Consider the following 11,089-nt stretch of genomic DNA (forward strand, 5'->3'; position numbering starts at 1 on the left):
GCTACCAAAAAGTTGGAAGTGGAGCTGTGTGGCTCAAGTGGTAGAGCACCTGCCTGGAGCGAAAAAGCTCAGGGGGCAGCGCTCAGGTCTTGAGTTCAAACCTCAAGACATTCTCTCCCTCCCCCTCCCTCCCTCTCCCCCCCTCCTCTCTCTCTCTCTCTCTCTCTCTCTCTCTCTCTCTCTCTCTCTCTCTCTCTCTCTCTCTCTCTCTCTCTCTCACACACACACACACACACACACACAAAGAACTTGTGCAAATCTGGATGCTGGTGGCTCACACCTGTCATCCTAGCTACTCAGGAGGCTGAGATCTGAGGATCACGGTTCAAAGCCAGCCTGGGCAGGAAAAGTCCATGAGACTCTTGTCCCCCCCAAAGAGGGGGGGGTGAAACTGGAAATGAAGCTGTGGCTCAAGTGGTAGAGCATTCACTTTGAGAGAAGAAGTTTGGGGACAGTTCAAAAATACATAAAATAGATCAAAGACCATATAGATTTCTAGGCAACCCCAAATAAAAAGAATCAGAATGCCTTAGGATAGGGCTCAGAAATCTGGGTATTTTTGAGCCCTGTTGGTAGTTCTGATGCTTCCCAAATCTTAAGAACTGGGCTGGGAAGGTGGCTCAGTGGTAGAGTGCTCGCCTAGCATGCATGAAGCCCTGGGTTCGATTCCTCAGTGCCACAGACACAGAAAGAGCTGGAAGTGGTGCTGTGGCTCAAGGGGTAGAGCGCTAGCCTTGAGCAAAAAGCAGCTCAGGTACAGCGCCCAGGCCCTGAGATCAAGCCCCAGGATCAACACACACACACACACACAAACAAATAAATGAAATAAAACATCTATAAAGGCACTCACCCGATGCTTCTGCACCTGTTTACATGTGCCCTGAGGCAGAAATAATGCTTCTCTGTTTCATGGTCTTTCAACTTCCATCTGAATCTATTATTTCCTCTTTTATTTTCCACCTGTGGAGTGAAGCCTGAAACTTGCCAGCGCTTTACCCCTGAGCTCTGTCCCCAACCTCAAAAACAAACAAACATTTAGAGCCCTGCAATTGCCCAGAGTGAACTCAAATTTGAGCCGTTCCTACCTCAGCCTCCCAACGAGCTGGGATTAGAGGCATGGGCCACCACACTGGGTCTTTTTGTTTGTTTCCTTCTTCATGTTACCTAGAGAGCTTGAGAAGAGACATCCTTTTTTTTTTGGGGGGGGGGGTCCGGTCTTGGGGCCTGAACTCTGGGCCTGGACGCTGTCCCTCAGCTCTTCAGCTCAAGGCGAGCACTCTACCACTTGAGCCACAGTGCCACTTCCGGCTTTTTTCTTTTTGCTTATGTGGTGCTGAGGAATCGAACCCAGGGCCTCAGGCATGCAAGGCAAGCACTCTACCACTGAGCCACCTTCCCAGCCCGAGAAAAGACATCCTTGCACACACATGTACTTGTGTGTAGGGGAGGGAAGCAATTCGTTTCTCACCATTCAGAATAATTTGAGGTGCCAGGTTCCCTTCACACATACCTGTCATCCTAGCTACTCTGGAGGCTGAGATCTGAGGACTGTGATTTGAAGCCAACCCAGGCAGGAGAGTCTGTGAGAATTTTTTTTTTTTTTTTTGTCAGTCCTGGGGCTTGAACTCAGGGCCTGGGCACTGTCCCTCAGCTCTTCAGCTCCAGGCAAGCGCTCTACCACTGGAGCCACAGCACCACTTCTGGTTTTTTGGTGGGTCATTGGATATTAAGTGTCTCATGGACTTTCCTGCCCAGGCTGGCTTTGAACTGTGATCCTCAGATCTCAACCTCCTGAGTAGCTAGGATGATAGGCATGAGTCTGGTTCCATGAGACTCATCAGGAAGGAAGGAAGGAAGGAAGGAAGGAAGGAAGAAAGAAAGAAAGAAAAAGGAAGGAAGGAAGGGAGAGAGAGAGAGAGAGAGAGAAAGAAAGAAAGAAAGAAAGAAAGAAAGAAAGAAAGAAAGAAAGAAAGAAAGAAAGAAAGAAAGAAAAGGAAGGCAGGCAGGCAGGCAGGCAGGCAGGCAAGCAAGCTCAGTTACACCATCTAGTCCCTGAGTTCAAGCCCCAGAACCAAATACATAAATAAATATATAAAAATAGAATGTTAGGAGATACTTTGGAAGGTGAGAGGTGGAGGATTTCAAGGTATGCAGAAAAGTTTGAAAAAGTCCCTATCTAGGTAACCAGTAAAAAGCTGTACTGAAGGTGTGGCTTCAGTGGTCGAGTGCTAGGAAGCAAGCAAGCCAAACAAGTACAAAGCCTTAGTTCACGCTTGGACAAAGTGATTGTTCTTTAGTAAGGCAGGTCCTAGCGAGAAGACTCATATAACAAGTGTTGAGTTAAATACTGATTCCCTAAAATGGAAGATAGCTTGAAACTGAGGAGTTTTATGTTTCCTCATACTGGGTTTCAGGATGAAGAGCATTCCAACTACTGCTTTAAATGGAAAGTGCTAATCATCTATGGGGCCCAGTGCTGGTGGCTCATGCCTGTCATCCTAGCTACTCAGGAGGCTGAGATCTGAGGATTCTGAGGATCGCGGTTCAAAGCCAGTCAGGGCAGGAAAATCTGAGACACTTTTTTTTTTCTTTTCTTTCCTTCACCCCCCCCCCCAAGTCCTGGGGTTTGAACTCAGGGCCTGGGCACTGTCCCTGAGCTTTCTTGGCTCAAGGCTAGCACTCTACCACTTGAGCTACAGCTCCACTTCTGGCTTTTTCCTGTGTCTGTGGGACTGAGGAATGGAACCCAGAGTTTCATGCATGCTAGGCAAGTGCTCTACCACGGAGCCACCTTCCCAGCCCCATGGCTTTCTTTTTTGGTGGTGAATAAGAGTCCTACAGACTTGGCTGCAGAGGCTGGCTTCAAACGGTGATCCTCAGATCTCAGCCTCCTGAGTAGCTAGGATGACACAGGTGTGAGCCACCAGCACCTGGCTCAGCTTTGTGATATCAGTAACAGTGCTGCGTTGTCCCACGAATCCCAGTCTGTAGGCTTTGAGCTGGCTAGTTGATTTTGAAAATGAAAACTCCCAGTTCCCAGTTTCCTTAGATGCCTTGGAGAAGGGAAGATCAGGAAAAGGATTTTATTATGTCTATGTGGCCTGGGGGTGTCCCGCACCATTTCCCACTTCCTCTCACATAAAAAAAGGGGAAAGAGTGGCCACCTGCATTTCACTCCCACTTCCCTGAAGTCCGGATACCCACAACTCATTTCTCCACTATGGTGGTCTTTGTGTCTTTTTTTTTTTTGTGGGTCATGGGCCTTGAACTCTGGGCCTGGGCACTGGTCCCTCAGCTCTTCAGCTCAAGGTGAGCACCCTACCACTTGAGCCACAGCGTCACCTGCAGGTTTTCTGGTGGTTCACTGGAGATCAGAGTCTCATGGACTTTCCTGCCCAGGCTGGCTTTGAACCATCATCCTCAGGTCTCAGTCTCCTGAGTAGCTAGGATGACAGGTGTGAGCCACAGATGCTCAGCTGTCCTTGAGCTTTTGTGCTTGACTTTGTTAAGATGGAAAGCTGACATGAGAAAAGTGGAAACGGGTTGACTTTTAGAAGGAGCTACCCATGGCCTGGGAAGGTGGCTCAGTGGTAGAACGCTTGCCTTGCATGCCTGAGGCCCTGGGTTTGATTCCTCAGCACCACATAAGCAGAAAAAGCTGGAAGTGGCACCGTGGCTCACGTGGTAGAGCGCTTGCTTTGAGCTGAAGAGCTGAGGGACAGCACCCAGGCCCAGAGTTCAGGCCCCATAACTGATAAAAAAGAAAGAAGAAACTACCCCACTTACAAGAAATTCAGCTTGTGGGCAGACAACCCACATATATATTGATATATCACATCTGATCTTTCCTCGGGAGGTTTCTTGTTTGGCCTAATTTCTTTTAGATAGGCAAAGATGACTTGATGCTCCCCACCCCCAACCCACAGGCCCCCCCCAAAAAAAACAATTTCCTTTTCCTGTCTTGGTTTTATCAGCTTGTCTGTGATCTACTTTGTTCTTCAGAAATAAGCAGATGAGGGTATTTTGTTGTTGTTGTTGTTGTATCTTTTTTGTGGTTGTTGTTCTGGAGCTTGAACTCAAGTTCTAGGCTCTGTCCCTGCGCTCTTCAGTTCAAGGCGAGCGCTCTACTGCTTGAGCCACAGCGCCACTTCCAGTTTTCTAGTGGGTTATTGGAGATAAAGAGTCTCACAGACTTTCCTGCCCAGGCTGGCTTTGAACCTTAATCCTCAGATCTCAGCCTCCTGAGTAGCTAGGATTACAGGTGTGAGCCACCAGCACCCGGCTATCCTGGTATCCTAGTTGGCTTTGAACCAGGATCCTCAGATCTCAGCCTCTTGAGTGACTAGGATGACAGGTATGAGCTACTGATGCAGGCAAGTTTCTCTATTGTTAAAGAAGACATTGGACCTCAGCCGTCCCCAAATTTTCCCCAGGCAGTTTCAGTTTAAAGATCTCAGGGACGAAATCGCCTGTAACCCTAGTTACTCAGGAGGCTGAGATGGAAGGATCATAGTTCAAAGCCAGCCCAGGCAGGAAAAGTCTGTGAAACTCTTATGTCCAATGAACTGTGCCCCTCCCCCCCAAAGAAAATAGAATTAGAACTGTGGCTCAAGTAGTAAAGCACTAGCCTTGAGTAGATAAAGCTCAGGGACAGTGTCCAGGCCCTGAGTTCAAGCCCCAGGACTAGCACCAAAAAATAAAAATTAAAATAAAAAAGCCAGTGACGTTTGCTGTTCACTACTGCCCTCTAGTGGAATAACATCATCACTTTCGTAAAGAGGCAGAACCACAGAGGATTGCTCACTGGAGGGAAATACTGGCCCCTTGTGAGCATTCAGAAAATGTCTGAAATCCTAGCTCCTCCAGGAGGCTGAGATCTGAGGATCACGGTTCAAAGCCAGCCCAGGCAGGAAAGTCTGTGCGATTCTTCACTGCCAATGAACCGCCCAAACACCAGAAGTGGAGCTGTGGTTCAAGTGGTAGAGTGGCAGCCTTGAGTGAACAATCTAAGGGACAAGACCCAGGTCCTGAGTTCAAGCCTTAATAGGGCACAAACATTAAAGACACAGAGGGACTAAGGTCGCATAGATCACATGACCTCTAAATTATTCCTATAACCCATTCTCTTCTCCCCTTGGGCTCTGAATTGCTAAGCCACCTGTACCCACAAACGCAGGGTCCCTGAGCTTTTATGTTGAAGGCAAGCCACTTGGAGCCACAGGTCTAGACTTCTGTTTTTCTGGTGATGACAGGCATGAGCCACTGGTACCTGGCAGGATTTGGTACTTTTCTTGGATAACGTAATGTATTTCTCAGCGTTGTCCCGAAGTTCCCCAAGTTTCCTTGGAGTCTGAGTGGTAAGTTCTGTGCCACCTAAGTGTGTCACCATGCCTGTCAAGTGAGGCGATGCTTCCCGGGGCAGGTGACGACACCTGTGACATCAGGTGTCGGCTCCACTCCTGCTGAGGCCTGGCTTTGCCTGTTGTCTTCCCAGAAACCCTAAACATTTCTGTTGAATTTCTGAGCCTGTGGTCACAGCTGCCATTTGAGCACTAGGGGGCGCCCTACGCCCAGGCCTCCGGGAAATGAGGATGGTTCTTCAATATTGCACCACAAGAGGGTTCCTTCCCTACGTCCAGGCTTCCTTGAGAGCAAACCATAGTTCGCAGCATGATTCTTCACTTACACCACACGAGGCGCCATACGGCCCAGGACTCCCTGAGAGCCAAGGGGGCGCCCTAAGCCCATGGATCAGGTGTGATGTGAGTTGTAGCTATCATTGGTTCTCTGCTGGGGAGAGGGACAACAGCCAGTCACCCAGCATGCTTGCAAAGGGAGATCTGTATTGTAAGTCTTGTTCCAAATGGGAGAGAAAGAGAGGTGGGGGGAAGGAGGAGGAGAGAGGGAGTGAGGGAGAAAGGGAAAGGAAGAGGAGGAGAAAGAGGAAGGTGGAGGAAGAGGAGGAGGAAGAGGAGGAGGAGGAGGAGGGAGGAGAGAAGGAAAGGGAAGGAAGGAGGAGGAAGAAGAGGAAGAGAGAAGAAAGAAGATGGAGGGAGAGGGAGAGGCCCAGATGGCTTACACCTGAAATCTTAGCTACTCAGGCTGAGATCTGAATAAGGATCAAGGTTTGAAGCCAGCCAGGGCAGGAAAAGTCTGTGAGACTCTTAATTCCAATTAACCACACACACAAAAGCTGGAAAGCTGGGCGCTGGTGGCTCATGCCTGTCATCCTAGCTACTCAGGAGGCTGAGATCTGAGGATCACGGTTCAAAACCAGCCCAGGCAGGAAAGTCCGTGAGACTCTTACCTCCAATAAACCACCCAGAAAACAGGAAGTGGCGCTGTGGCTCAAGTGGTAGAGCGCTCGCCTTGAGCTGAAGAGCTGAGGGACAGCGCTCAGGCCCAGAGTTCAAGCCTCACATCCAACCAAGAAAAAAAAAAAGAAAAGAAAAAGAAAAAAAGAAAAAGAAAGAAAGAAAGAGCTGGAAGTGGAGTTGTGGCTTAAGTGTGCTAGCCTTGAGTAAAAAGTATTCAGAGACAGTGCCCAGATCCTGAGTTACAGCCCTCAGACTGACAAAAAAGAAAAAGAAAAAAGAAGAAAAGAAAGAAAAAGAGGAAAGAAGGAAAGGAGGGAAGAAGGAAGGAGGGAGGGAGGCTAGGAGGGAGGTAGACAGATGCATCACTGGATGGGAAAGATGAGGGTAGGTGACAGGGCCTTTTCTGCTCAATTCTACCCCACCATCCTCCCTCTCCCCTTATTCACCTGCCATTAAACTGGCAGAAAACCACCAGAGCCTGTCTTCTCTGTCTTATATACTTAATAACTGTTTTAGTAAAAAAAAAAAAAAAATACAGAACAAAAGAAGATGAAATTGCTATCTCTCAAGAGCTCACTGTATCTGAACAGAGCTATATTTGAAGTTTATTTTAATTCATTTTAAAAAGGGAGCCATGAGGGAGGGGGAGGGCATGGGAATGATTTGACAGTGATTGCTAACTGCAAAGCAAGTGAACTTTCTGGAATCTTTTCCAAGTCAATCTATATTCAGTGATATAACCCAGCAGGCATTTCTTCTTGTATTTCTGTTATTTTTTCCCTGACTTTTTAATTTTAATTTTTCTTGGGGGGGGTGCAGTCGTGGGGCCTGAACTCTGGGCCTGGGCACTGTCCCTCAGCTCTTCAGCTCAAGGCTAGCGCTCTACCACTTTAGCCACAGCACCACTTCCGGCTTTTTTCTTTTTTGCTTATGTGGTGCTGAGGAATCGAACCCAGGGCCTCATGCATGCAAGGCAAGCGCTCTACCACTGAGCCACCTTCCCAGCCATCCCTGACTTTTTTAGTAGAGACATTTTTTTTTTGGAGTGTTGAATGAAATGTAGAATTTATTAATGTATTTACATAATTTATCATCTTTAAGCAATGGTCTCATAAATACAGACTACAACTTTACATATGCTAAGCAACAGATACTTGCTTTCCCTCCAAAATACTTACTTGGGTTAAACAGGAAACTGACAGCATTTACACTATGTTCTTTTCTCATTCTCCCTTTTAAACCACTGCTAGGCAGCTTAGAAGATGCATAGCTCAATGTACTCCAGGCTGCTTCTCTACCACCAGCACCTCGATCATGAGTTTCTTTTAGAAGGTGCCAATAATATGTATGGTGACACATACATGACAGGGTCAACACAAACCCAGGGTGAGGTGGGCAAGGCTGCTCTGGCTGCTGACCCACTGGGTAGAACCACAACCAAAGTGCTTCCCGATGTGGTGGGTAAGAAGCTGTTCCCATTGGTCCTGTAAATAATCCATTTCAGCTTCAAATAGCAAAAGCCACTCCCCCACCTGTACTGTCCTATCACATTTTAAATGACACAACTTCCTCTAACAGTGGCAATGGAAACGAAGGAAATTACAGTCTTCACAAAGGCTTGTTCCCCAACAAGAACCACAAAAGTGCTAATTTTCCCTTTACAAATGTTACATAATATCTTGATTACAAAACTACCCAGCAATTGAATCTCCTGTCATCCGTACAACCAGATGTCCCTTCACCAAGGTCAAAAGCCAAGGACGCCAGGGTCCCTTTGCACATCAGAGGGTCTTATCATACTATAAGTCACATGTGGAAACTCCACCACACCTGTCTTCAAAGGGAGAAGGGAACGGTCAATCTCGAAGTCCTTTTGCATAGAGACATTTTTGTCCCTTCCTCGTGGAATGTGTATGTCTGTTCTTTCTTTCTTTTCTTGAGGGAGCAAATAATGCAAGAATTGCAGGACATCACCGTAGGTCATCATATCCACCATGGCTTTTTTGTTGTTATTGTTGGTTGTGGAGCTTGAACTCAGGGCCTGGGTGCTGTCCCTCAGCTCTTCAGCTGAAGGTGAAAGCTCTATCACTTGAGCCACAGCACCACTTCGGGTTTTCTGGTGGTTCATTGGAGGTAACACAGACGTTCCTGCCCGGGCTGGCTTTGAACCTCAGATCTCAGCCTCCTGAGTAGCTAGGATGACAGGTGTGAGCCAGCTTTTTTGTATTGAACCAAGCCAGATAGGCTTAGCTTTTTCACTCAAGGCTCTACCACTAGTTGCTTTTTTCTGATTAACTGGGAATAAGCGACTCATTGACTTTTCTGCCTGGGCTGGCTTTGAACCATGATCCTCATTTCTCAGCCTTCTGAATAGCTGGGATTACAGGTGTGAGCTGCCGGCACCTGACTAATTATGTGAATTTCTATTTTCTTTTGGCCAGTCCTGGGGCTTGAACTCAGGATCTGGCACTGTCCCTGAGCTTCTTTTGCTCAAGGATAGCACTCTACCACTTGAGCCACAGCACCACTTCCAGCTTTTTCTGTGTATGTGGTACTGAGGAATGGAACCCAGGGCTTCATGCATGCTAGGCGAGCATTCTACCACTGAGCCACCTTCACAACCCAAGTAGGTGTATTTCTAAGGATTAGTCAGCGACTCTCCCAATAGAGACAAAGGCACAGGAAACATGGAATGGAGGCTCTGAGCCATAGCCTATGGCTGGTGAGGAAGAGAACATAGATTTCTGTGCCAGCCAGGTGCAGCTGGCTCACGTCTGTCATCCTAGCTACTCAGGAGGCTGATTGTGAGAACTGCGGTTCGAAGCCAGCCTGGGCAGAAAAGGCTGTGAGACTGTCATCTCCAAAAAACTACTCAGAAAAAGCTGGAAGTGGCACTGTGGCTCATGCAGTAGAGCGTTAGCCTTGAGCATAAAGAGGTTCAGGGACAGTGCTTGGGCTCTGAGTTGAAGACCAGCATTGCCACTCCCCACCCCCCCCAAAAAAGTTTCTGTGCCAGCCATGTCTGTAATTCCAGAAACTTTGCCTCACTTTTTTCAGGGCTGATCTCCAGCCCTCAATCCTCCTCTAGCTCTACCTCTGGAATAGAGCTAGGATTACAGGCATGTGTCACCATACCCAGCCCACCAAAATCATACATGTTTTTAGTCTCAAGGGGGAACCTCTCTGCTTCTCAGTACCCCTCCCCACTCTTTCCCAGACGCAATTCCTTCTTTCTGCAGGTGTGTGGAGGGGGTTAGGGGGTTCCTCACGAGGAGACAAGCAGTCAAGACACACCAGCCATGCAGAATGGATAGTGAAGCCCTTTGCTTGGTTCAATTACCCAGAAGAGGTGGGGGAGAGGAAGGATGCTGTTCTTTTCCACCCGGTGTGTTTGCATCTCCTGGCTCTGCATCAAAGCCAGAGTGAACGAACGTCCCTCCTTCTGTCAGAAACGGGTCTGCTTTGATTATCCAAAGGCTCAGATGAGGCTACTAAGGCCCAGAACCCAGTTCTCTAGGCTGCACGATGTGACTCATCTCTGCGGGGACTGCTTGCATTGTCTGCCTTTATTGGATGTCTTGGGCCTGGTAATAAATTCAGAGGATGCCATATGCAGGATGTGGTGAAATGAACTCGGAGGTGAGAAAATCGGGTGTGTGTGTGTGGGAACACGGTCAAGGGCGACAAAGTTTTATTGGTCTGTATGTGTCTGCCTTGAGAACTAAGAGCAGCTGCAACCTTCAAAGAGGCGAGCTTCTTTCTCTCTTTCCTTCTTCAACCAGCATCATCTACGCTTACTTAACTGTAGGCTGGCAAGTGGCTATGACATCAGCACCATGAAGGCGTGGCCACAGGCCCTGAAGTCACGTGGTTCTCACATTAACACACACACACACACACACACACACACACACACACACACACGCACAAATAGATGAAACAGTAAAGGGCAAAGAAAACTAGGTAGGAGTGTTCTTTTTATTTCTCTTTGGTTTCTTAACACAAAGGACATGCGTTCTATAAATAAAGGATTTTTTTTTCCTGTGAAACAATACATTTTGTGGGGTGGCAGGTATGTGTGTGATTTCCATTTTAAGTCACATCTCTGTGGTCAGAAGGCCAGTCCCTAGCTCTAATGTGGGTACCATCTCAGGGGACACCCCAAAGAGAAGGTATTACAAGGTGAAACACTCCAGGGTAGTGAACCCCAGTTCTTTGCTCTCAGTGGGCTTAGACGCTAAGGCCTGCCAATCACTAGGTCTGTCCCACTTCTGGCTGTGGCCTTTCCATGCTATCTTTTGGCGATGCATCTTCTCATCACCATCCTAAAGAGCTACATCAGCCATTTTGCCTCAGACTGGGGAGACAGACTGGTTTGGGCGAGTGTGAAAATATCTGGTGTTTGCTCAAGGGTGCTGGCGGCCCAGATCAAAACCCAGGCTCCATCTCACTCGGAAGCCCTGATTTCAGATGTGGGGCTGTTTCTCACCTAGGAGATGGTGGTGGATTGGGGAAGTCATCTTGAGAAATGTGTGTGTGTGTATGTGGAGAGGGGGGAGTCTAGGCACTGTCCTGAGCATTTTTTTCACTCAAGGATGGTGCTCTATACTTGAGCCACAACCTACACTTCTGACTTTTTGCCAGTTTATTAGAAAGAAGAGTCCCATGGTTTTTTCCTGCCTGGGCTGGCTTTGAACCAAGATCCTCAGATCTCAGCCTCCCGAGTAGCTGGGATGACAGGTGTCGGTCACTGGCTTGACTTGATCTGGGTT

General features: G+C 47.9%; 1 protein-coding gene across 1 annotated transcript in view; it reads right to left on the reverse strand.

The window, feature by feature from the left end:
- Positions 1–926, reverse strand: part of Xcr1 (X-C motif chemokine receptor 1) — a 3,972-nt gene extending 3,046 nt beyond the window's left edge. The window contains exon 1 of the mRNA XM_070017428.1: positions 851–926. The gene's annotated coding sequence lies outside the window, so the exon portion shown is untranslated. The remainder of the gene's footprint in view (positions 1–850) is intronic.
- Positions 927–11,089: the final 10,163 nt, after the last annotated feature.

The sequence above is a fragment of the Dipodomys merriami genome, unplaced genomic scaffold (assembly GCF_024711535.1).
Source record: "Dipodomys merriami isolate MVZ:Mamm:240054 unplaced genomic scaffold, mDipMer1.0.p SCAF_125, whole genome shotgun sequence".
Classification (NCBI taxonomy): Eukaryota; Metazoa; Chordata; class Mammalia; order Rodentia; family Heteromyidae; genus Dipodomys; species Dipodomys merriami.